The sequence below is a fragment of the Phascolarctos cinereus genome, unplaced genomic scaffold, assembly GCF_003287225.1.
Source record: "Phascolarctos cinereus isolate Bilbo 61053 unplaced genomic scaffold, phaCin_HiC Scaffold_7;HRSCAF=346, whole genome shotgun sequence".
In the NCBI taxonomy this organism is placed as follows: Eukaryota; Metazoa; Chordata; class Mammalia; order Diprotodontia; family Phascolarctidae; genus Phascolarctos; species Phascolarctos cinereus.
The window spans coordinates 164,063,268-164,090,137 of NW_027556180.1; the positions used below are offsets into that span (position 1 = coordinate 164,063,268).

At 34.1% G+C, this 26,870-nt stretch overlaps 1 protein-coding gene across 1 annotated transcript in view; it reads left to right on the plus strand.

The window, feature by feature from the left end:
- Window positions 1-26,870, plus strand: part of MYO16 (myosin XVI) — a 693,538-nt gene that overhangs the window by 385,411 nt on the left and 281,257 nt on the right.

The following is a 26,870-nucleotide window of genomic DNA, read 5'->3' on the forward strand; positions in this document are numbered from 1 at the left end:
TAGGAAATGGTGTTTGAGCTGAGTCTTGAAAAAGCTAGAGAAAAAATGAGGAGGGAATTCATTACGGATATGAGGGATAGACAGGCTTTGCAAAAACATAGAGATGGGAAATGGAATGGAATGTATGGAAAAGAGTAAGTGGGCCACAAAGTTGGAGCAGAGTTCATGAAGGAGGAATAATATTCAGTAGAAGCAATAAGCATGTTCAGGTAGACCAGAACCATATGTAAAGGGCTTTAGGTGAAGCAGAATGTGAAAAAAAAAATTAAGCATTTGCTATTTACTAAGCACTCTGATGCCAAACACAGGAGTTTGTATCTTCTTCTGGCCATAAGAGGGAGCCACTGGACCTTTCTGCACAGGGAACTGATGTGATCAGTCCTACCATTTAGGAATATCATTTTGATACAGTGGCAGAAGAGAGAATGAAGCGATAAGAAATTTGGAGTAGAAGCTATCACAATACCAGCTGGAAGGGATGATGGTAAAGCCATGTGAATGGAAAGAAAGAGACAGAAGTAAGAGTTGGTGACATATTAACTATTAAGATGAACAAAGTCTTCAAAATCTACCTAATGTACAGTTTTGCTTGTTTGTTTTGGTTTGTTTTGATTTCCACCAAAAAATATCACCAGTGTTTGGTTACAGACTAATCTGAACATCTTCTTTGGTCTAGAGAGGTGGGGTTGTGTACGTAAGAGAAATAACACTGATCTTGCAGCTGAAACAGCCAGAATCAAACTCTCTCTCTTAGGTTTACTGTGACTTGGAAAACATTGCTTGAACTGACACTCATTGTCAAGGTCAACTGACATTGATTGCCTAACACTCAATTTCTTCATCCATAAAACGGGTCTGATAATTCTTGCTATACCTCTTTCATAAGGTTGAGATGAGAAAAGAAATTTTTAAACCATAAAACACTGTATAAACATGAGTTAGGATAATGACAGACATCCTTGTCTCTTAACTGATCAACTGGACTGATTAATAGTTAAGGCCCTGCAAATGTAACCACTATACACTATGCAAATGACTGTATCAAAGCTTTTTATAAGAATCACAGAATATCAGAATGGGAAAAGTCTTCAATGTTATAACCAATAACTGAATCAAACCTCCTCTACAATATTGCCTACAAGCAATCATTCAACCTTTGCTCACAGATCTCAATTAAGGAGGAAACTCCTACCTACCAGGACACTCCAGACTTTTTTACTTTTAGGTAGCATATGGTTTTCTTTTATCTAACCCAAACCAATTTGCTTCTTTTTAGCTTCATCTATGGCCCATTGTTCTTTTAGGGCCAAGAAGAACAAGTTTAATTACTCTTCCACATGAGAAGCCCTCATAAATTTGAAGATTATTATATTTGCTTCTAAGATTTCTCTTTTGCAGGCTAAACACTCCACACAGTTACTTCATCCATTCTTCATATTGCATGAACTCAGGGACTTTAACCATAATGGTTATTCTTCTCTATTCCTAAGCTTATCAATGTCCTTCCTGAAGTACTATGTCCACATTTTTGCAACTGATAGCTTTGTAAATGCTTGTTTACTTTATGGAATATAGTCATTCTAACTAGATTTGATGTAGATCAAACTTATATTAAAAATTTTCTCACTAACTTTTAATAATAAAACAATGGAAAACAAATGGTGTACCTGGTATAAAATGAAATGATTCTTTAAAATGGAGCAAATTTTTATAATTCACATATTTTACTCAATTTTATCACTAAAGTTGAGGGAAAATATTCTATTGTTTTCCATAGTTGTATTGCAAATAATGAATGCTTACGAACAATCAAATAATGCATTAGAAATAATATTTGAAATATTCAAAGCTATTCTGCTGTCCCTTGTGTCAAATAAAAATGTGGAAACAAAACATACATAGTATCAAAACCCACAAAATTCAATCATTAGCATTACCTTACTATACATAATTTTATTCTAAACAGTAGCTAGCATTTACTACACTATAAATGAAGCAATGTATATTTTCCCTTACCAATTAGGCTGAGGGTTTTTTTTGGTAAACAAAGTATTCATTTGAGGGACCTGAATATCCAATAAATATAATTTTGATGGAGATATTAAATAGATTTGTAATGAAATACAAACCCTAAACGTATGTGTATATGTATATATATATATATATATATATATATATATACACATATATATATACACACACACATATATATATATACACATATATATGTATGTGTATATATGTGTGTGTGTGTGTATGCATACCTTTAAATAATTTCTTTAGAGAGAAGGATGCAGGGGAAAATTTAAGCTATGTAAAAATAAAAGAGAACAATAAAAATCATTTTTAAAAGAAACTTCTATAGATATAAGTCTGAAAACAGTAGCGTCTAATTTGCTTCGCATTATTAGAGAATGAGGTGTTTCATATAAATTATTAAAATTAGTCATGAGTAATAGTTATAATGCCCTGCTACTGAAGTTCTGGTCTAATGCCTCAGCATGGCAAAGTGAGTAACCTTGAGATCTTTATGAATATGCCAGCAGAGCTCAGCCCTGCCAAGCCCTGCCAAACCAGAAAGACTTTGAATATGGTCGGCAATGGACTAAATGTCTGTTGTCTGAAGATTTTTGCCCAGCAAAGTTCAGAGATTTTCATCACCAGGTGATGAATCATTTTGGTCTTAGCTACACAGACCAGTGATTAAGGCGTGAAAGGGTTGAAAGCCAGTGGAGGAAATGCCCACACTGATTAAATCAAAGCTCTTTTGAAGTTAGGATAATACCATCTTACATTTGTAGAATGCTTTAGAGTTTTGGAAATACTTTCAAAATACATTGTTTTATTATTTGATACTCAGGAAAATCCTGTAAATCAAGCATGGCAGGCATTATTATCCCCATTATTCAGAGGAGGAACCATAGTTTTTAGAAGCCAATATAATGGATAGAGCACCAGACTAGAAAATCAGGACATCAGAGTTCTAATTTCTGCTATTAACTATTATAGCTGTGTTGCTTTACACAAATTATTTTTTCTCATTGGTACCTCATTTTATTCATCTAAAGAAGAGGTGCTTTAGTGCTAAAATTCTACAACTCAGAAAGTTTAAGGGACTTACCAAAGGCTTGTGGTGGAGTTTGGACTAGAACTTAGCTCCTAATTCACTTATCTCCTTCAAACATCAAAACTTTGCTTACTTTAACTTTTTAAAACATATCTTCCTATATGCATTATACCCTTCTCTGTCTTCTCAAGTAGAAGTTATTTAATATAAGCTGACTCTTTCTCAATGGAATAGGATCATCACTGTATTCTTAAGTGGCATTATGATGTAGCAGAAAGATGTAATCATATGTTCTGAGTTCAAATTCTAGCTCTTTCATTTAATTCCTGGGCTCTTTCATGGATATCTATCTAACTATCTATCTATCTAGCTAGCTAGCTTATCTATATATCTATACACACACATATATGTGTGTGTATATATATATACACACACATATGTGTATATAAGCGTATTTATATAGAAAGATCTAGCTATATATAATTATATAGAGATTATATAGAGAGATATTTCTAGAGATAGACAATCTGTCTCTACATACATATCATGTTTATGATAGATAGATTAGCTATTTTCAGAGATATAGTCTATCTATCTATATCTCTGCAAATGAGTGAATCCATGGAAGTATATATATATATATATATATATATATATATATATATATATATATATATATATATATATATATATATATATATATATATATATATGTATGTATATATGTATAATGTGTGTATGTATATATATGTTTGTATATATATACACACACACATACACATATGCATAAATACATCTCTGTGCCTCAGTTTCCTCATCTGTAATATAACATAGTTGGACTGGATCAGAGGTATTAAAAACTCAGCCAGTGGGCTACAACACTCCTATGTGTGACCCAATATATTGGGAATTATTTCATAAAATAAATAGTAATACAGTAAAACATAGATAATATAAATTTGTGGTTTTCTAAGTTAAAAAAGGCAGCTAGGTAGCACTGGGGATAGAATACTGGTCCTGGAGTCAGGAGGATCTGAGCTGTGCATGATCCTGGGCAAGGTACTTAACCATGTTTGCCTCAGTTTCCATATCTGTAAAATGAGCTGGAAATGAAGATGGCAAACCACTCTAGCATCTCTGCCAACAAAACCCTAAACTGGGTCATGAAGTGTCAGACTCAACTTAAATGACTGAATAACAAGTTAATATACAGATCATACAAATCTGTTTCTATTTGAGTGTGACACCATTGGATGAAATGATTTCTATATTTCCTTCCAATTATATACATATATATATATATATATATATAATATATATATATATATATATATATATATATATATATATACACTCCAGTGATTCTATGACCCATTCTAACACAAATTTATTTACTGCATATACATGAACCTATTAGGCATTGTGATAGAAAGTCAAAACTAAAAGCAGTCCCTGACCTCAAAGAGCTTGCATTTTCCTAGGTGCATAGAACATATATGTACATAATTTGAGGGAAAAGGAGAAAGAACTAATAATTATGAAGATGAGAAAAAAGCTTCCCATTATAGATAACTTATAAAATGAAACCTAAAAGATGTTAGCAATTCTATAAAATGTAGGTGGGAAAGAAGTGCATTCTAGAAATGAGAGATAGCTTATGCAAAAGCATAGATGCAAAAGATAAAGTCTTGAATTTGGAAATAGGCTGCAGGTTATTTGGCTGGAATGCTGAGTGTGGGAACATAGACATGCAAGACGGCTGCAGCAGGAAAAAGACAGATTCTGAAGGGCTTTAAAGTCCAGGCTGAGTACTTTGTGTTAATCCCAGAGGCAATAGGAAGCCACTAGAGATTCTTTGGAGGGGAAGGAAGTGGTGACATGGTTAGACATGTGCCTTAGAAAAGTTGTTTTATTAGATGTGTAGAAGCCAGATGGGAGAGAAGAAAAATTCAAGCCAGGAGTCCAATTAGGAATCTTCATAAAAGTCCAAGTGAGAAATGAGAATAAATATATGTTTATAATATGTAATATATAATGTAATATGTTATATAATATAATAAAAATGAGAAGGAAGCGATCAGATAAACAGTGAGCTTTGGAGAGAACAATCATGAAAACCCAAGGAAGAGATAGTAAAAAGGGAGTAGACAAAAGTGTCAAATGTTTCATTGTATCAAGAAAGATAAAGACAAAGAAAATGCCTTTGTATTTAGTAATTAAAATGCCTGTGGCCAACACTGTGCTCACATGGACCAGGTTTAGTCTTAAGGATAACTGAAAAATAATAGTATCTCTGTCTCATATCATCCCTATTCAGTGTTTCCTTTGGGAAATCTCCAACTATAATAGCTCATGCCTATGTTTCTGAAACATTAGAAAAAGATTCTCCATATCCTATATAAGCCATGAACGAACAATGATTTCTCAGGGTACTGGATATCATTTAACCCATAGAACATCCAAAAGATAATAAATAATAATAATAATAATAATAATAATAATAATAATAATAACAATAAGCACTTATATAGTGTTTTAAGTTTTCAGGATGCTTTACAAATGTTCAATCAAAAAAATCCATTAAAAATAGGCAAGAATCCTAAATAAACCCACTGAAAACTATAGCATAGTAATAGTTTCATATGTGGAAAATAGTAACTGTGATGAAATCTTCAAATATGGCCTCTCTACTTGTAATATTTTTTATTATCAGCATTGAAATCACAATAATTTTCATTATTTCTTTTGAATCAAAATTTAGTATTAGACAGATTAGCATTGATACAAGATCTATCTCCCCAGTGAATAACATCTTCCTTTATAGGTTTTGTTCATTATGACCAGACACAAACTTGTAGTCTTGCTAATTCTTTTCAGGAGAGCTTTTTAATGATTGCGAGGGTCATCTTTCCTGCAATGAGTTGCCAGATTTAGAACAGGAAATAAGAGGATCTTATGACCTTTAAATAGATTGTCTTGTTTCCTGACTGTGTTCAATTGCCCATCTCCCTCAGTTATGGCAGGGGTGAGGGCAGAAAATGGTACAACTGTCAACTTCTTTAGGTTTTCCTGGTACATCACTTCCTATAGCTCTTGCATATGACCCTTTGCAGGTCTTAAAAGTATAGGGTCAGAGCTTCCTTTTAGGAACAAACCTCATGAGAGATTTCTCTGCCACTGGAAGAGAATTTTCCATAGTCCTACTTTTCTACAGTTCTTCAAATACCTCCCCCCCCCTTTTATATCTTTAAAGATTTTTTTTTTATTTTTTGGCAAGGCAATCGGGGTTAAGTGACTTGCCCAAGGTCACACAGCTAGTAAGTGTCAAGTGTCTGAGGTCGGATTTGAACTCAGGTCTTCCTGACTCCAAGGCCAGAGCTTTATCCACTGAGCCACCTAGCTGCCCCTGTCTTTGAAGATTTTTTTTTTACTTTGTGTCATGGAAGTTTTTTACCTTAAATTCCATTTTAAAATGTCTAGTCATTGAGCTACTATTTAATATTAACAACTTTGGTAATATTAGTTTAGAGGAAAAGTAAAAACAATAAATAAACAAAAAGTCTTCTCCCCTCAAAAACAAAACAAAACAACTTTTAAGCTTTTCCTTATTCTGAAGAGTAAGAGTTATATGTGGTTTTCTTGAGGAGTATGAAATACCAAAGGAATATTGGATGCAGGGCCAACCTTGAGCTGGAAAAACCCAAGTTAGAGTGCTACTGACACATTTGAGTTGTCAGAATCCTAGGGAACTCGTGAGTTACAGATTAGCATTGGTGGAGGGAGTCTGCAGACCAGGAACAACCCACATTGTTGAAATAGATCTAAACCAAACTTTTTAAAATGAACCTGATTTGATTTCCTTTTGAATAAAAGCAGGACCAACACTTGCCAATGAAATTTCAGATATGGATTTTTACTGGTAGTTGTTCAACCATCATTTGTGACTATTTGAATATTGCATTGCTTTGGGGTATATAGGGTCAGTATTAGAATTAATTTGAAAAGATTTGTCAAATATCTTTAATTTTATGACTCTAACTGAGAGGCTATACATTTCAAAATAAACTGAAATCTCCATAGTTGAAATTCTTCTTCATCTTTAGTTTGTTATTTTAAATACCTGATAGCATCTATGCGAGAAGCAAAAACTCTAATAAATTCTTTCCTTAGAAATTATGGTTAAGAATTAGCCTTTTATGGAGAATATGTGAACTGCATGCCCAAAAGAACTTTAGGGTTCTCATATTTCAGGTAAATTATCCTCCCCTTATGGAAAGCAAATTTGAAAAGTGAAATGCGGCATAATAGATGGACTTCTAAACATAGCTACAATATCGGTAATAGTGAAAGTGATAAGAGGTGAATCCTAATGGAAGGGGTCTTCAGTATGTAAGAAATGATGGAACGAAAGGCAGTTAGAAGCCTACTTTGAATTACACAGATAGATGGGAGTTAGTGTATCACTTAAGTGGGTAGAACCAAAGCATAATGTCTAATTAATCAATAGTAACCATATAAATTGTAAATGACTCTCTTCTTATTAATAAATGTTAAGCATACTAATTTTATCTCATAAGAAGGTACTTCTTCCTTTGTTACTGAACTATAATTTAATATTTTACTTCTTCATTGCTTTGGGCTACTCTCTGGTATAGACACTCAGCTTTTTTTTTAAAAAAATAGCTATTAGCCAATATTCCTTGCACTAACGTACAACCCCAGTGTTACCTCAATGCCTGTGGTTTCAAAGGCTTTACCAATAGAACTCTTACCCTCCCATGCTGATTTGAAGGCTTTAAGTGAAAAGGCTGGTCAACAGACTTGTCTTAGGCCAAAAGACTAATTTAACTAAGCATAGAGAGGCTTATCACCAGAAGGCTGACTACCAAGTAATAAGAAGGTTTTGTAACAAGTCATGAAGTACCATCTATTAAGGTATGACTAGGTGTTGTGGAGTTGCTTCAGTCATGCCCAACTCTTCATGACCCTATTTGAGGTTTTCTTGGCAAAAAATACTGGAGTGGTTTGCCATTTCTTTCTCCAGCTCATTTTACAGATGAGGAAACTGAGGCAAACAGAGTTAAATGACTTCCCCAGGGTTCCATAACTAGTAAGAATCTGAGGCAAGATTTGAATTCAGAAAGATGAATCTTCCTGACCTCAGACCCAGCACTCTATCCACTATGCCACCTAGCTGCCCCAGGAATAGGAACTCCCTTAGGGAAAAAAAAGTCACAGACCTTTTGAAGTGAGTTAGTTGACAAAGTAAACAGAGCATATGACTTGGATTCAGGGATACCTGAGTTCAAATCCTACCTTAGACACTTATTAGTTCCATGACCATGGGCAGTTCACTTAACCTGTCTGAGCCTCATTTTCCTCACCTCTAAAAGGAGAATATTCTAACTGATGTCATCTAAGCTGTCTCTAAATATATGATCCAATAAAAGCGTTGTACTAATGGCCTTTTAATTTTATTTACAAATCAGAGACAAAATGATCATAATAATGTCCAATAACTTAAAAAACATTCAAACACAAGTATCAATGCCATACTACTATTTAAGATTTAAATACTTGGTTTATATAGTTATACAACTGCTTATTATCAGGTAATGAAACTTTCTTCCTTCTATCCCTTTACTCCTTTATGTGTTAGTACTGGCATACGTTAATATAGATTTTAGAAAAGAGGGAGGGAACTAGAACTTCCAGGATTCCTCATGCTGGACTTAGCATATTGGTATATTATGGGACTGGGAAGTATAAGTAAGCATACTGGTGCTAATCAGCAGAGGGTTGAGGAGAGGACAGGAGAATTCTTAGGGTCATTAATTTAGAGAAGGGAATTCTAAGGTAATCTGATACAATCTGCTTATTTTGCGGTTAAGGAAACGGAAACCCAGAGAGGTTAAGTGTTTTTTCAGTGTCATTCAGTAACTGGCAAAGATATAGTTTGAACCCAGGATGTCATAATCCAAATCCCATGCCTTTTGCACTGTACCATACTTCCTCACATGCTCTCCTTCTCTGTTATGGGATGGGTGGATGTGGGCAGTGATTGGCTATATTTGCATTTCCAATGGGGTATTTGGAATTTTCAAAGAGGAGGAAAATTGTGGACTCTGAGTATAGAGATGGATTCAGAAGTTTGCCTTAGTGAAGAAAGAGAGTAAATTAGTGGAATTTATTATAGTTAAAATTTGAGGAGAATAATAGAGAAGGGACGTCCATAGTGCTTACTTTAGAGTTTTTTCTTGTACCAACTCTGTGGTGCATGAGAGCTGCTTATGAGTGTCATTGATGGCCTGAGTTCATTGCTTGTGTCATTTTCCACATCCACATCCATCCACAACCCATCCACAGTGTGTGCCAGATGTGAAAGCAGACCATGATAGAAGCTACAGTCAGATCCAGTCTGGTACTACTTTGCTAAATTTCACCATTTAAGCTTCTGGTTTCTCATCATCAGGAAAGGTTGTTTGGAGGCACTTAGCGATGTAGCATTAGACCAGAATTAAGCCCACAGGAATATTGTGTATGAGGGAAAGAGGAAAGGGAACTTTTTTTACAATGTTAAGCAATGTTCCCTATGTTGACAATGCAGAGGATATATAATACGTGCAATTAAATTGAATAATAATGATGATGATGGTGATAATAATAATAACAAATAAAACATATATACTAGGCAGTGAATCTTAGTAGACAGAGGGCTATCTTTGGAATCAGAAAAGTCTGGATTCAAGTTTTACTTCTGACATATACTGGTTATGTTGCCCTGGGTAGAGTCATTTTTACCTCAAAGTATCCCCAGGAAATTCTTGAAGAAAATAGGACAAGAAGACCTTGGTTCAATTCTCATCTGAAACAATTACTAGTTATGTGACCCTGGGCAAGTCATTTAACCTCTCTGGTCCTCAGTTTCCTTATCTATAAAATGGTATGAGGTTGGACTAGATAATCTCTAAGATCCCTTCTAGCTCAAGATCTGTGACCTAGATCTATCTTTTTTTGGTAGATTGTTATTTCTGTAGGACGTGTCTGTAGGATCAGGGTTGGAAGGAACCTTCCAATCAAAACCTTCATTTGAAAATGAAAAACTGAGGCACAGAGTGAAAGAAAGGAAGGAAGGAAGTATTTAGTAAGAACCTACTATGTTCCAAGCCCTGTCCTAACTACTTTACAAATACTGTCTCATTTATTGTGAGGTAAATTTACAGACGTAGGGGCCACATAGATAATTAAGTGTCTCAGTTGAGACTTAAACTCAGATATTCTAGAGCAGCTAGATGATGCAGTGGATAGAGTTCTGAGCCTGAGTGGGGAAGACTCATCTCAATCAGTTCAAATCTGGCCTCAGTCACTTACTACTGTGTGACCCTGGACAAGTCATTTAATTCTGTTTGCCTCAGTTTCCTTCTCTGTAAAATGAGGTGGAGAAGGAAATGGCAAAGCCACTCCTATCCACTGCATCATGCTGCCTTCCTCACTATGGCCTACAAAATTCATCACCTACTGGTCAACCTTCTGTTTATGATTCTCTTTGAATTCAGTTAGGAGAAGCAGCTTGGTGTCATGGAATGAATGTTGAACTCAGAGGCAAGGTATCTCAGTTTTACTCCCATGCAGATGCTTCTAGCTGAGTCATGATTGGCAAATCACTTCAGTGATCAGACTTTCAGTTTCTTTACATGTAAAAATGAGCCTAGCATTAATTACCCTACTTGCCTCAAAGGACTGGTATGAGCATAACTCTTGATAATCCTTAAGATGTTATATTGATGCAAGCTATTAGTATTCCTTTGATGAAACAAAATACAAAATGTTCTGCCAGAAGCCTGTACAGCTTCATAGGAAATACTAGCAACATTTGCTCTACTGAGATAGGTTTTAAAAACCTACCTGCAGGGTCACCACCATGATCACCATGATGAAATATCAGAGTGAAATTATATTGGAGAATGTGAGTGATAAATGGAAATGAATTTGTGTATAGGGAAGGAGGAAAGTCAGGAGAGAGGGAGGGAAGGAGGAAGAGAATCAGGGAAGGAAAGGATGGAAGGGAGATAAAGAAAGCAAAGAGGACAAGGGAAGAGAGAAAGGGAAATGAGAGAGGAGTAGAGAGAAAAGAGAGATAAAGAGGGATGAAGAGAAACAGGAGAGGAGAGAGAGGGAAGAAGAATTAGAATGATAAAAGAGAGATAAGAAGGAAGATGAGAGAGATGAAGAGAGGGAGAAACAAAGGCAGGAGAGAGAAGGGAGAAAAAGAGTAAAAAGGATGAAGGAGAAAGACAAGGAAGGGGAGAAATAATGAAAGGACAGAGAGGAGAGAAATATAAAAGAGAAGAGGGGAAAGAGAGGAAGAGGTATGCAGAGATAGAGAGATAAGGGGAGAGAGAGAGAGAGAGAAAGAGAGAGAGAGAGAGAGATTTTGTAATTACTAAAATTGAAACCACTTGGAAAAGTTTTCAATGCATTTATTTAATGACTCCTGAGATGGATTAATCAATGGTAATTTTAATATTAAAGCTTGCACAGGACAAGCTATTTATAATTGTGCACATGGACTAGATTACTGTCTGCCAACATATATTCTATATGGTATAGGCTTTGATGCATAGGGGTTGAGGTTGTACCCACTTGCATAAGTTTTTTCAAGTTTCTTCTATCAGTTTTTTTAAACTTAATTTAATTATTCAGACATCATTTTGACTTATGAATAAAAGTATTTTTTTAAATACAATAATGCAAGAAGCATGATTAATTAACAGCTATATTCAGGAAGTGAGAAATTCTTGTTTTCAATCCACTACATGCTAAAAAAAAATCAAGGAATCATGGCATTTTAATGCTAAAGGGAACCATAGAAATCTCATAATGCAATGCACTGTATAGATGAAAATTCTGAAGACCAATTTTTTTTGTTATTGTTCTTATAGATGAAAATGACACTAAACTACTTGTTATTTTCCAGTGGCATAATGGATTTTGACTATTTTGTCCATGCTCTTGCTTTCATCCTTTGCAGTACTCTAAGCTCTTCCCTCCCCAGACTGGAATCAGCGACATGTCTTATAACATTTGGGCTGGCTGTAGTAGGCATGCAGCCTGCAGTCATAGAACAGAGCAAAGTGAAGTGTTTTATACAAGGGTGGAGTCATATGTAAGGATGGGCTGTCCATAAAAGCACTGAGTTGAACAAGGAAAATCTATTATTGGGTAGGATGCACTACCTTACTACTCAAATAAATTCATTCAAAACTTTTCCTAACAGTTTCAATTTTGGAAATTAACCTCCCCTACTTTGTCTCTGTCTCTCTGTCTCTTTCTTTCTATGTATTTGTTTCTTTGTCTCTGTCTCTTCATTTAGCCATTTGGCACTAAAAAAGTATCAGACAGTTATGTCATAAATGGACAAGATATTGGATTAGCATAGCGGGCAAGAGTATATTTATATTGTAGAGAAATGGACCTATAGAGTAGAGTGTAGTAATAAAAATGTGGACAGCAGCAATTTGCTTGGGAGAATTTGGGCAAAGAAATGCCAAGAAGCTGCTGAAAACATTGAAAATGTAAATGTTATGAGCTTCCAATTAAAACACATATACACACACACAAACATACATAAACACAAAATAAGGGACATAATCATTTCACTGAACTCAAAAATATCTTCCTCTGACCCATTGAAATAAAAGAGGGGAAAAATTTAACAAACTATCCCTGCATCCTTTGACATTTCTTACAGGATCCGTCTTTTCCTAAAGCTTTTGAGGATCAGTATTCTTTGGATCTTTTAGGCCCTTGTCATTAGGGTATCTGGACAGGGGAACCCCACCAAATAAATACATAATTTTCCTTGAGAGAGATTGGGAATGTGCAGGGGAAATTTAAAGAGAACCATGAAGCACAGAAACTATCAGAGAAAATTCCTAGCTCAATACAAATATAAATATATCAAACTAGACCCTTTTATTATTAAAATGGGATTTTTAACAGCCATAAAGCTATGAGACACTCAAATATTTGTTAAAGGAAAATTGAAATGGGATATTGGTACTTATATGGGGTTCCACCAAGTCTTCTTGTTGTCTGAAAAGAGTATAAGTGCCAAGCCGTTCTCCTTTGCCCATATACAGGAGAAAGAAAGAGGGCATAGAGGAGACTTTGCTATCCTGTTGAATCAAAAGAAAAGAGAAGCAAGGCACAGAGAGAAGAGCTAAAAAGATTCTGCTTTCCTGGATGCTGGATAAAAAAAAAAGACAATGAGTTTTATCTCTTCCATCTACCTGGAAAAGAAAAGAATAAGCAAAGTCAAGAGAAAAACCTAAGCACACCTGTGTCTTGAAGGTTTATGTGCTACTTGCAGTTTAGTCAAATCATATATCCTTTCTTGGTTCCTCAACTTCTACTCCATTGTAAAGTATTCTCTTATCACCCAAATTCTTAGTGCTTCCAGGCACGAAGATTAATTATTATCTCTGATTTTTTGAAGGATGAAGTCAATTGGGAATCTAGAGTATCCTTCCCTACTCATAATAGAAAGCTGCTGTTATAATCAATGACTAAATGGAGGCCAATTTTTCTTTAGTCTCACTATCTGTACTCTAACCAAGTAAAGGAAAGATGGATTATTTTGTGTCTCATTCTCCCCTCCACCCTTGCAAACAGTTATAAGGTAGTTGGATATCATTTTCTAAAATTTAAAATAGCTGAACATAGATAGGTCTTCCAACCTATTTCTTTATCACCACTATAATAAATCACTAAAATGCAGTTCACAGTTATTATTGAAATGTCATAGAAGAAATAAGTTGGAACAGGTTGAGAACCCTACCTATATTTTTAGTGTGAGTAATTCTCCCCAACTCAGTTCTATTTAATTAGACCTGAATAGTTTGAGGAAGGAAGGAAATAGGTAAATGTCACACTAACAGATTCAAAATAGAACATTGTACAAGGAAGCAAAATGAAATAGAAGCAATCTACTTAATAGTTTGTTATTTCAACTGAGATCTGGCCATAGAGGTAATTATAGTCTAATACAGTTCCACTTTAAAAAATGTATATATTATCTAGTTTCTAAATGCATACCATATGATTATAGGAGAAAATAATCTTTTTACAAGTCAATATCTATTGTTCTAGAAATACAGAAATATTTGGATCAGCATATTTGCAACAGACTAATTTGTAAAAGTCTACTGTGCTAGCAGTGGGGAATAGCTTAGAGGTATGTCAAAATTGATGATTCACTATCTTATCTGAGTAGGAAAAAGAAAGTATCCAATGAGTATGATAAATCTTGAACCCTAACTATGAAAGTGAATAAAAGCTGGGCCAGCATCCGATGACACTTTCCTGAATAATAGCTTCCAAATCAATATAGTGAAGCTACACTAATGAGAATGTAATGAGAAATTTATATTCATCTTCAGGAAAATTACATTCCTTCGTTAGGAAATACTTGCTATTCTTTTGTAATCAGGGATCAAAAATGTTTTCCATTTAACACATAAGACTCATAGCCCTGAATACCTATATGTTAACTGGTTTTTTGTTTGTTTTTCTTAAGAGCTTTTTTACCTGTGGATTTGTCAGTTATATGTGTTGTTGGATGTTTGTCTCAGAACAAAGAGTGGGAATTGACCTCCTTGGTTTTGAGGCTCTAAAGTGGGAAGAAAGTAATGTTAAGAACTTTTGGAACTCAAGATTCTCCTTGTTAATTGTGTCTCACCCATTAGGTTTCACTGAAAATCCCATCTGCAAAAGAATCATTTTTTTTCCATAGAAGATTGCCATCCAAGCTTATCAATGTTGTTTGTGAATACGTAGGATCATAGGGGGACAAATTTAGAACTAAAAGGGACTTTCCAGTCAACTACTTCTCTTCCCCACATCCCCCATCTTTGTTTATGGCTAGAGTAGCTCAAGTCCAGAGTTTAGATGACTTGCGCAAGGTCCCACTAGTAGTAAGTGGCATATGTGCTTATTTTCTGGATTTCTACAACTTGTATACAATTAGAAATGAAGCCTCTGCTGCTGTGTGAATTTTATATATTTTGAAAATTATTTATCCCCTCAATTTGTGCCTTCCTTCCATGATTAAAAGGATTTGGGCACTAAAAATTGCATACAAACACATATATGAAGTTACCTAAAGACCTATACAGTTACTTTAAACAAGTAAAAATGTGCTTGGGGGATGACTTGCCTAAGGAACAGGTCTTTTGCTGTGACTGGTTATAAGCTCAACCTCTGAATATGGGGGAAAGGGAGCACATGGCATCACTTTGCAAAATGCTTGTTGTCAGTGGCCTGAAGATTGGGCTAATGGCAATCCATTTGATATTTTCACTGCAGACAAGCCAACAAGGTTACCTTAGGGATGGTGATTTTTGTCTCTTTTGTCAGGTATTTACTTTATTTCTTACTAAAACATTTATTTTAAATTTCATTTCATTTATTTCACCTAATAATGTGCAATTTCATTTTTAAATGGATTTCAAATGCATAGGAAGTATGATTTCTTTTGGCCAAAGAATATTCATATATCTTGATTGATAAAACTATAGTGTGGTTAATTATACATAGTCTGAATTCTTAACATTTGATACATGTCACTCTAGTCATTATCAAAGTGTGTTCTGGGGGATATAGGTGGTTTTTGAGATTACTTGGATGTTCTAAATTTGGTACAAAATTAGGCTTGCAAAAATATGCTTAAAAACATTTCTACTTCAAATTTGAATCTATATTAAATAACTTTATTATTATAGGATTATATACTTTGAGTGGAAGGAACTCAGAGGACATCTAGTTTCAAGTGATTTGCAGATGAGGAGACAAAGAGCTGGGAAATATAAGTGACTTGTCCAAAGTTATACAGCTACTAAGTACCAGCAACTCAGGTCCTCTTACTTCAGAGCTAGTATTCTTTCTGCTGTACCAAATTCTCCTCAACTCTTTTATTGAAGGGAGAGGAGGAAAAAAAAATGGGAACAGGTGATTTTGTTGAAAAGATTGAAGACCATTCTGTGTACAGTAGCAGCCATCTTAGGTTGCTTCTGAAAAAAAAAAGCCTACAATATAGGAGAGCTTCAAATTTTTGATTAGAGAAAACAATCATGATATGATGAAGAAATGGGTATTTGTATATAGAGTACAGAAGGGGTTTTTAAAAATAAATGCTAGGTGGATTTAGATTTTAGGCATTCATTTCATCCTTCATTTATTATATGTTAAACTACACAGTATAGTGGTTTATTATGTCAGGATGAATCAGTTATATCTCAGGTATTCATAGGCAGACTATTTTATCTCACATTTATCATTATTATGAAATTTGCTTATATCTGTGATGTTTATGTCTAAATTGAAATAAACAGAAGTAGAAGAGAAATGATCTCAAACCAAAAGAGTTACTTCTCAGTCCCTGGGTAAGTGTGAATCAACAAATTAATTACTTCCTTATTCCTTCAAGAAGAGACAGAGAGAGAGAGAGACGAGACAGACAGAGAGAGAGAGAGAGAGACAGAGAGACAGAGAGAAGCAATCCTCTATTTTAGTCTAATTATTGGAAACAGTTGAAGTCACTTAATAAACATTTATTAAACACTTGCTATGTTCCAGGCACTGGGCTAAACCCTGGCTATACAAATATGAAAAAGAAAGATAGATAGTCCTTGCTTTCGAGAAATTCAAAATCTAATGGTGGAAGACAACCCTACCCCCCTCAAAAAAAAAAAAGAAAAGAAAAGAAAAGAAAAGAAAAGAAAAGAAAAGAAAAAAACTGAAAGGGAAGGGGCATGGTGAAGCCAAAAAAGTCCAAAATGAGTGTAACTATAGGAGCCAGAGAAGTGTCTTAGATTATTTCACTAACATAAATGGGATCATTATCACAAAAGCAGTCTGTATTATTAACTTTGTGTTGAGAATATCTCCAAGTCTGAAGGAGAACGCCAGAATTCCATATATAATGTCTGTAAAGGAAGATATTTATTATATATCAAAACTTGCCTTTCTTTATATCTTGTTTAATGGGATTCAATGGTTCCTTGGTGGCAATCTCCATTTTAGCATATGATGGACTCTATTTCTTATAGTATAAAATCAAAGATTCATTTCCCCATTGGGGAAAAATTAGAAAGTCAAGGTATATTTTAGTGTTTGTAAGCTATGCTTAAAATGATAGCTTGACTTTGTACCATTGAATAATACTAATAATGTTCAAGAAGAAATATGTTCGTGAACTTTTTAGAAACTTCATTTCCTTAGACCTAGAACTATGGAAGAAGGAAATATATCATCTCCTGACCCCGCCCCCCCAATAACATTGATTGATCCCAAAGCAAACATTACCTTCTAAATCCTCAAGGTTTTCTTCTGAAGTATTTAAGCTGTGGATCTCTTAATTATTTACTTAATGGTCTTGACTATAGCTATTAATGCCTTAATGAAGATTTCATAATGAAAATAATTTTTATTGCTGTTTGTGTTATTTTTGGTGGGAAGGGGGAGAATAAGGCATTTTCCCATTCAATTAAAGATATCCAATACTATTAAGCTAATTTCCATAATTAATTATTTATCTAAATATAGCTGTCCCCATAATGAGTTTTCCTTAGGTAGGCTAAAAGAACATTATTGTTGTTTTGTTTTGTTTTGTTTTCCTAAATAAAGATCGCATTAATTCTGTGAGCCTGAACAGACTTTGACAGAGTTCATGATGTAAAATGTGAATTTTATGCTATCCTAATACTTACAGGCATTTACATGCACACACACATATACATATATACACACACATAAATGTGTACATATCCATACACATATTTCATCCATTTTAAAAATTCTCCTGGTTGCCCTTCCAATTTATTCCTTCTTTCAATCTCTAATATCACTTTAGATATTAGTGTATCTTCTATAATATTTCTAAATAATGCAAAATATTGCAAAAATAATAAAAACAATGATGAGTATAAGATGGTCACAAATAAGATGGACTTTGAATAACTCCATTACTTTTTTCCCTGCTATATACTTCAACCTTGGCACTATTATAACTCAAGTTATAATAAATTCAAACACATACAATTACCTTCAAATCTTTGTTTTTAAACAATAGGTTGGAATGCCTTCAAAGGGCTCCTGGGGTATTTTATAATATAGTACTGATGATTTGACAGTCTTATTTTCTTTACCTGAGCAAGATCATAAACTGTGCTCTAGCCCAATTTCAATTTAGTTTTTACCCACTTAAAAGCAGATTCCTCTTAAGCTTATTGACAATTCACTCTTTTGACTTTTTGACTTCTGCCTTTGCATGGTTTGTTTTTGCAGCACTTGTTGGCAAAGAGCTGATTCCTGTAGGATCTTAGGGGACTATGTTTTCCAGTGGAAAGAATGGTGGATCAGAGGATGTCAGATCAGAGCTTAAATCTCAGCTCCCCCACTTATTTGCTGTCCTATCATAGCCTAGTCACTTATGTTCCCTCTATGGGTCTAATTGTACTTAACTATCAAATGAGATGTTTGGACGCAATGGCCTTTGAGGTCTCTTCCAGCTCTAAATCAATTACACTACGATGGCTGCACACTTGTCCTTTCCCTATAGTTCTCTAAGGGGAAAAAAAAGTAATTTTTTTTTAATTTGAAGACTCAACTATATAGTTGATATAGTATGTATCAAAGTAGTTATTTTTAAATTCTTTATGAAATTAAGATTATCAAAGTTTAAGTCTACAGAGGACCCAAAGTATTTATTTGTAATTACACTCACCTCCTTGAATTTACTGATGAAGAAGCTGAGTCCCAAAGAAACTGAATTATTGGCCCAGATAGCAGAGATGTTATGTATAAATGAAATATATACATGATCCATAGCCTTTTTGTAGTCATTCTTTCTAATCCTAATCTCTTCAATGTCCTTTATCTGAGATGCTAATAAGAATTTACATTTTTCTATCTTCTTTTCATTGCCTGTGTAGATTATAACAGATATCCCTCCCCCCCCAAAAAAAAAACAACAGTGCAGTTTTCAGCTTTAATAGCTTACACCTACATTAAGACTTTTGGAACACGCTATATATCCAAAGTGTCTCAGCATGAAACAAAGATGCGAAAAAAAGGCTTAGAAACTGAGACCTCTAGTAGATAAGTAATTGGCTTAACCACATAGCATTTGTTTAAATCATAATGAAAAGTCACAATTTATTCTTAATCACCAAAATTCTGTTTCTGAATCTCTGAGTCACGAGATACCAAAAGCAAAAGCTTGCTGATATACTTAGTTGCTGATGTACTTACTTTCTCCTAAATCAATGCTGTGTTAGGTCACGTACGTAACTCCTTTCACTGTTTTAGTGTATCCATTATGTTTCCATGGCTATGTAGAACAAATTTCTGCAGATACAGAGGAATGAACTAGTTAGATCTTTTCTCTTCCATCAACCACAATAGTGACCCATTATAGTGAGTGCTTGGTAATCATCCTCCTTTAACTAAGCTATTGAGAGGGCTAATACCTTTTTATTGACCTTGAAACTTCTTGGACTTTTAAAAATTACTTAATTCAATTGAATACAATGATTTCTCAGAAAAAAAACAAACAAATAAAAAGGATACCTCTTCATAAGCTTCCTTTTTCTTCATTCCTTAACCCATATATAGGCAGATTGTATTGACATAAACAGCTAGAATAACTTTACATTTGTAAACAATTTTTAAACTTTGTACTGGGCTAACCATAATACCATGACACTCTAGTTCTCGAAAAATAGTGCTCATACCTGTTAACTTGTGCCACTTAGATTTTTCAATCAAATATATATTAAGCCTACTATAAATCTGGACCAATTGAAGTGAAGAAGTATTGGTTATAAATTATGTTTTTCAATTTTTATTGATATATTTTAGTGACCTTAATTTCCCAATATATCACTCTCCTTTTTCTGACCCTGGGAGCCATACTTTATAACAAAGAATAAAAACAAATAGGGGGAAAAATCATCTCAGTAAAACTAACAAATCCATAAGTCCAAAATTGTATTTAATAGTCTACATCCATATTCCTCACCTCTTCAAAGAGGAGAGGGAGGTAGAGTCTCATTCTCTTTTGGTTTTTTTTTTGGGGGGGAAGTTTAGGGATTATAATTTCAAAGCCTTCAGTTTAATTTTTTTGTTGTTTGTCTGTGCATATTTCATATTGAGGTTGTTTTTTTTTCTTTTTTGCTTTCTCTTGTTTTCTTTCATTTTTTCCCAGTGCTGAAGGGTAAACAAGAAAATAAATGCCTGTTAATTGGAAAAAAAAATTAAATTTAATTAAAAACAATTCTTTATCATAAAATCACACTTAATCTCATTGGATATTAAGTAAACTTTTTGTGAATAGTATATTTTTACAAGTAAAGGCTTGACTTTTTAATAGAGTTTATATCAGGCATGTTCCCAGGCCATTATTTTTCTACAACTCTGATAATTTTATTAACCTTTTATACCATGTGCTGTGGTACAGTCATGTTGTAATACTCTATCTTATTTTAGGAATTTCTGCAATTCAGAAACAACTTTGATTCTCAGTATTTCAATACAGTTATCAAATTTCCGTATTCTCTCAATGGGGACAAGGCTTTCAAACTCCTGGAAATGAAAAAAAAATTACCCCAAACATTTCTTATGAGTAATTTATAGCCCATGTCTTATAAGGTCACCTCAACTTCAGACTATGTTTTTGATGTAGCCTTGGAAGAAAAAAATGATTCCACCAATAAAAAAAAATTACCTTTTCCCAAAATTCAATACCATAAACTTTGTCTTTTCCCCATTTTTTTTTTCTTCATGGCAATGAAGAGTAAGTTTTTTCTAAAATCATCTTGCTTTTCTATCTTTAAGGAACCTTCGCTACAATGTATAGGAATCAGTAATTAACCTTCTAGATACCAGGTCCTTTTGAACATCTTTGCTTCGTTTCTTAGGACTAATTTAGCTGTTTAGCAGCAATAATTTCTCAGTCCTTGTACTTTCTTTTCACTTTTTTCTGTTTTCATTACATTTCAGTGAAACTGATCTTGTTTCACTGTGGGCTTGACTGATCTTTGCTATTACCCACACCAAAGGAGGCTATAGTATGTCTAATAGTTATTGAAGTGTTCTTTTTAAGAAGTACAACTTTTTCATGCTTCCTAAAAGTAATATCCATTCTTAACAACTACAGAATTAAAAATACAATAAAAGAGAATAATAAACATGTGTGGCACAAAATTCAGTATTCATCTTACAGAGAACTAACTAAAGGTGGGGAAACATCATGGTTCAGTTTTATCAGGACAAAGTCAGACATTCCAATTCAGCTCACTGTCAATAGAAATCCAAATGTGTGAACATCCTGTATCAGTAAATGAAACCTTATTAAAGTGATTGCTTTTCCGAAGCAATTTAAACTGAATCCCCTGAAGGGTTGGATTCAGAGATAATGATGATACATTCACTGTCCTCAAGGAGCTTGCTCTCAAACTTGGCTTCTCATAGATCTCATATTCCATCTAAATAGTGCAGGCATTGCTTCCCCAAACCAGGTTGACATTAAAATTACCTTGGCAGATGGGATTAAAATACTCTACTTTTAGCTATCTCCTCAGTCTCGCTTTTGCCACTTAGGAAATGATAGCCCAAATAAGATTCTGCAGTATACTAAACTTAGCAGCATATATGTAGCTCTCATCCTTTATTACGTGGTGTGTTGAATAACAATTAATCACTTGCTTTGTGATGAGAAGCACAAATCTGATGCAGACAGGCACAGCCACCGCATTTCCTTTAGAGATCTGAACTTGGGGAGATTTTAATTTTGCACTAGGCATTCATACCCAGGGTAATTTTTTCCTTGAATGTGTACTCTGGCAGCAGAACATCATTCCCCTGTATGACACAGGATATTGACAACTGAGTATCTTTCCTCCTGCTTCTCTTTCTGATTCATATGTCCAGACTGTTGTTGAAGGGGTTCGGGGGGAGGGGGGAGATGAGATGAGATAGGGTTAGCTCTGCCTGTTTTTTATTAGTAAGACTAAAGTCATAGGTGATAAAAAAAAAACCCAGAAAATTAAATTAAGTTAAAAAAATAGATTCAAAGAGTTTTTATCCTGCTTTCGTAAGGCAGCAGGTGGTGGCCTAATAAGTAAGGAAGCTGAAGTTAGACTCTGTGAGTCACAATCATAAGTGAAAAAAAACTCTACTAATAGCATTAGCAACATCAGAAACAAAACTCACTCAGAGTTCTGAAGGTTTTGTTCAAATCTGCCTTTATTTTATATCCAAGGATTTTGAGCTACTCAAGCTTTTTTAAAAATTATTTATTTTTCAGTACTTACATCTTACCAAATGTTACTTTGGTGTCCTTATATTTTACTAGAAACTATACCTCCTTCATTAAACTCTGCATAAAAAGAAGCAGTCTGGTGTGAATTTCCCTGATCTATTAGATAGATACATAGATACATAGAACACTACAAACTTATAAGCATTAGAAATTCTAGTACCTTATTTAAAAAGAGTGACAGTACTTGTAAATCATTTATACAGCCTTTTATAATTAACAAAGGAGATTTTGTGGGCATTTTATTTGATTTGTCCCATTACTTAGAATACTTGCCCCATCATTGCTAGACCTAGACCTAGCCTCTGACCTAGACTCACTATTGCCTTAGAAGATGTCACCAAAGCCATATTGGCATAACTCAGTCATGTTGCAAGAACTCTTTCCTATTCAGTCATCTTCACAGTATAATTTTATTTCCTTTCATTTTTATCAGTGACCCTTTTATTCTTTTGATTGTTTATTATTTACTGAGAAAAATTCTTACCAGTTGGAATTAACACGAATATTGTAAGAGCCATCACTGTTGTGCTGTCAGATTTCTTTGTTCTTGCAAAGTTCAAGCAAGGTGCATTGGGAGCATAGCCTCGTAGGATAATAGTCCCAGAGTTGGAAGTGACTTCAGAGGTCAATGAGCTTAATGTAATCATGGTCCAAATAAGGAAACTTGGGTCCTAGAAGTGGGACCCCTTCATCTTAGTGCTCTATTTTACTTACAGCTTCCTTTGTTCTTTCCTTCCTTCTTTTGTTTTTTTCTCCCTTCCTTCCTTCCTTCCTTCCTTCCTTCCTTCCTTCCTTCTTTCCTTCCTTCCTTCCTTCCTTCCTTCCTTCCTCCCTCCCTCCCTCGCTCCCTCCCTTCCTTCCTTCCATCCTTCCTTCCTTCCTTCCTTCCTTCCTTCCTTCCTTCCTTCCAATTTTCCTTCCTTTCCTTCTTTCTTTCCTTTTTTTTCTTTCTCTTTGCAGGTTAAGCTCATTGATCTCATCTATAGCTTTTCTGGAAATAATGCATATATATATTTCAATGTCTAATACTGCATATGATGAATAGGTTGATATTGCCTAAGAAATAATGAAAATTAGGTATTAAAAAACAAGTTATGGTGTATGTCTTCGGACAAAAACCAGCATTTATACAGCACTTCATATTTTTCTAAGCATTTTATAAATTTTCATTTGATCCAAACAAAACCCTAGTGGGTAAGTGTTATTATTATCTGCAATTTACAATTGAGAGAAGTGAGGCAGAAAGAGGTTGTGTTCCTTAGGATCACACACCTAGTAAATACCTGACTTTAAATCTGAACTCAGATCTTACTGACTTCAGGCTCAGGCTCTATCTATTGCACCATAGAGCTGCTCAGGGGAGTGGCCAACACCAAGTTTAGATCTGAATATGCAAATCTATTTTCCACAGGATCCTAGACTGAGGATGACAGTGCCCAACCAGACTTGTGAATCAAGTGACCCACTTGAAATAGAAATTGTTAATGTTTTTAATGTAAGTGCCGTAAATTTAGATCTTTACTTCTAGGATGAAGCCAGAATCACTCGGGTACAGATAGAATCAGGTTGCTATTTTCTGGGTCAGATGCTACACTTTTTCTGACACCAAGAGTTAAAAAAGCCATTCTATTTTGCTAACAAGCAAATGCTAATTAGAAATATTTGTTAACTCTCAGGGAATCTCTCAGGAGAATTTTAAAGGAGAAAGTAGCCTGAAGCAGATTATCACATTAATAAAGTTAATTCTGCCTATAGGATTGATGTCTAGATGACTAAAGATCTCTGAACCTCCTTGCCAGAAATTGAATGTTAATTTAAATGTCTGTATGATAGAAGTCTAGATATCAATAAAAAGGAATGACAATAATGCTGACTACTCAACAGACTGGGCATCCAGTGGCTAAAAGTTTCTGTAACCACCCTGCCAAGATTGCTGCTGTAGTAGCACAGCAACATATTTCATTCAATCATAAATGATGAAACAGACAAAAAAGTGAATACATTATATGTCTGCCAGCAGTTATAAACCCTGTCTTTAAAATTCTTTACATGTATTTTTTCCCCCTCTCCCAATGTATTTTCTTTTTATCTTCTGTATTGTAGGGACAAGGTTTTTTTTTTTTTTGTCATTACTAGTTGGACCAAATTAATGTTTGTTTGTTTTAAATTTTGCAGCCAACTATAGTTTTTAACCTAGGGATAGAGCCTCTAAGAGAAAAATCTCATGATTCTCTTGAAATAGTCTCTGGAGAATATTGCGGAAGTACTAATTCATCATTCACTAGGTCTGCTAGATTCAACTTCACTCTCAATTCACCTTTTACATATTTTTGTATTGTGAACTTCATAATCATCTATGAAAAGAAATGTATATTGATCTACAAAAGACTAAGAGGATAGTAGAAGACATAATACATTTCTTTTTATAGTTTGTTGTTTAAAGAAATGTTATTGAATTTAACAATGTAGTAATAAAACTGCCTTATTTGCTTTGTCTACTCCTATATTTCTTGTTTTTCTGTCAATTTTTACAGGTTATGTATTTTTTCAATTATCAACTATTAATTTTTTCTCCCTTCCATCGTTCCCACTAATTACAAAGGAAGGAAGGAAAAAGAAAGGAAGGAAGGAAGGAAGGAAAGAAGACTGAACAAATCATAGCATAATATAAGCATAGTTAAGCAAAGAAAAAAAATCCCACATTGGCCATGTCCAAAACTATCTTTTTTATTCTGCTTATTAGTCCATCATCTTTCTCTTGAAGAGGTAGGCAATATTGTTCATTAATTCTCTGAAATCATGGCTGAAATTTATTTGATCAAAGTTTTTAAATCATGGAGAATTGTTAGTTTTTACAAAATTAATATTATATTATAATTTGTTCTTTTGATTGTGCTCACAGCCTCACAGCACTGCATCAGTTCATACATATTTTTTTCAGGTCTTTTCAGATCTCCCTCTTTTTCTCTCTCTCTCTCTCTCTCTCTCTCTTTCTCCTTTTACTTCTTATTTCTCAATAGAGTTCCATTATATTCATATATGCCATCATTTGGCTAACCATTCCTCAATTGACCCATGGAACAGTTCTTTGCCACCATAAACCTCTTTGTATTTTAAACCTGTTTTATTGATGCTCTGCCTAACATAGAGTTTTATGAATAAACAAATGACAACTTCAAACTGATAAAATACAAAAACTTTTTTTAAGAACACCATAGTCTTCTTTACCATCTGTGCATTAACCTTATTTTGTAAATGGCTGTGAGTATATTAATATTTGGTGTACATAAAAATTGGTATTCTATGTTCTGCAAGTTCTAATAAGTTTTAATTTTTTTAACTTTGACTTCTTTAAAAATGCATTTTGTTTAAAAAAAATAAGTAGATTCACAAAAAAGTCAGCTTTTAGCTAGTCCATATTTTAAGAAAATCTTTACTCCTGCTGGGAAGTGTCAAGATTGACTTATAAAGGAAATATGTCAAAATTGTGGCAATGTCCAGATCTCAGAGAATGTGGCTGAGGAAATAAAAAAAGAAAAATGAATCATGAAGCAAAGGCTGACTACAAAGCTTCAGTATTAGGAGAGGAAGTTTTCATTTTGAGTCAGAATAACCATGGAAAGAGGAGAACAAAGACTGTCATTGCTATATAGAAGGGGGGGAAACCTTGGATCCAGGAAAATGAAGCACTAATTATAACAGAAATATTAAAATTATCAGCACTTGATACACCAAAGAAAGTACCCAAAGACCACTGTATTTTTAAAAATACAAAATTATGACTCTAAAGCTGAAAAGAAGCTTAGGAAGCATCTAATTAAGCCCTCTCATTTTACAGATAAGTAAATTGAGGTTGAAAAATATAATTTGCCCAAGGTTCCATGGACAAGTTAATGGCAGAGCCTGGACTAAAAGCTAGTTCCCCTGACTCATTTCAACCACATGGTGCCACACTTCCCAGATTTTCTGGGAGAGTCTAGATTTAAAAAACAGAATATATTCTTTTTAACAGGGCTTCACAAAAAAATTCTATATTCATCAGATTGTGTATTTTAATTTTTTTTAATTTTTTGTTTTTAATGGAAAATATGACATACAGACAAGCCTATAAAGCTAATCATACTGGTTGTTTAGCTATGAAGAGAGGGGGCAAAAGATGAAGAGAGGGGGAAAAGGGGAAAACTTTGGGAAACAATGTCCCTCTATCCCCTGACCCATAACTACATGATGCTGCTTCTAATACCAATAAAATGTGTTTAAATTTTGTTCCAAAGTGTAATTCTTTAGTATTCTCTTCATAGAGATATTTACTTATTCAGTTCACAGTGTTAGTAATGAGTTAATGAAGAAAAATCAAAGAAAGCAGCCAAGTGGATCTTGATTTATATTACTTATCATTTGTTCATGCCATAAAGGTATCCT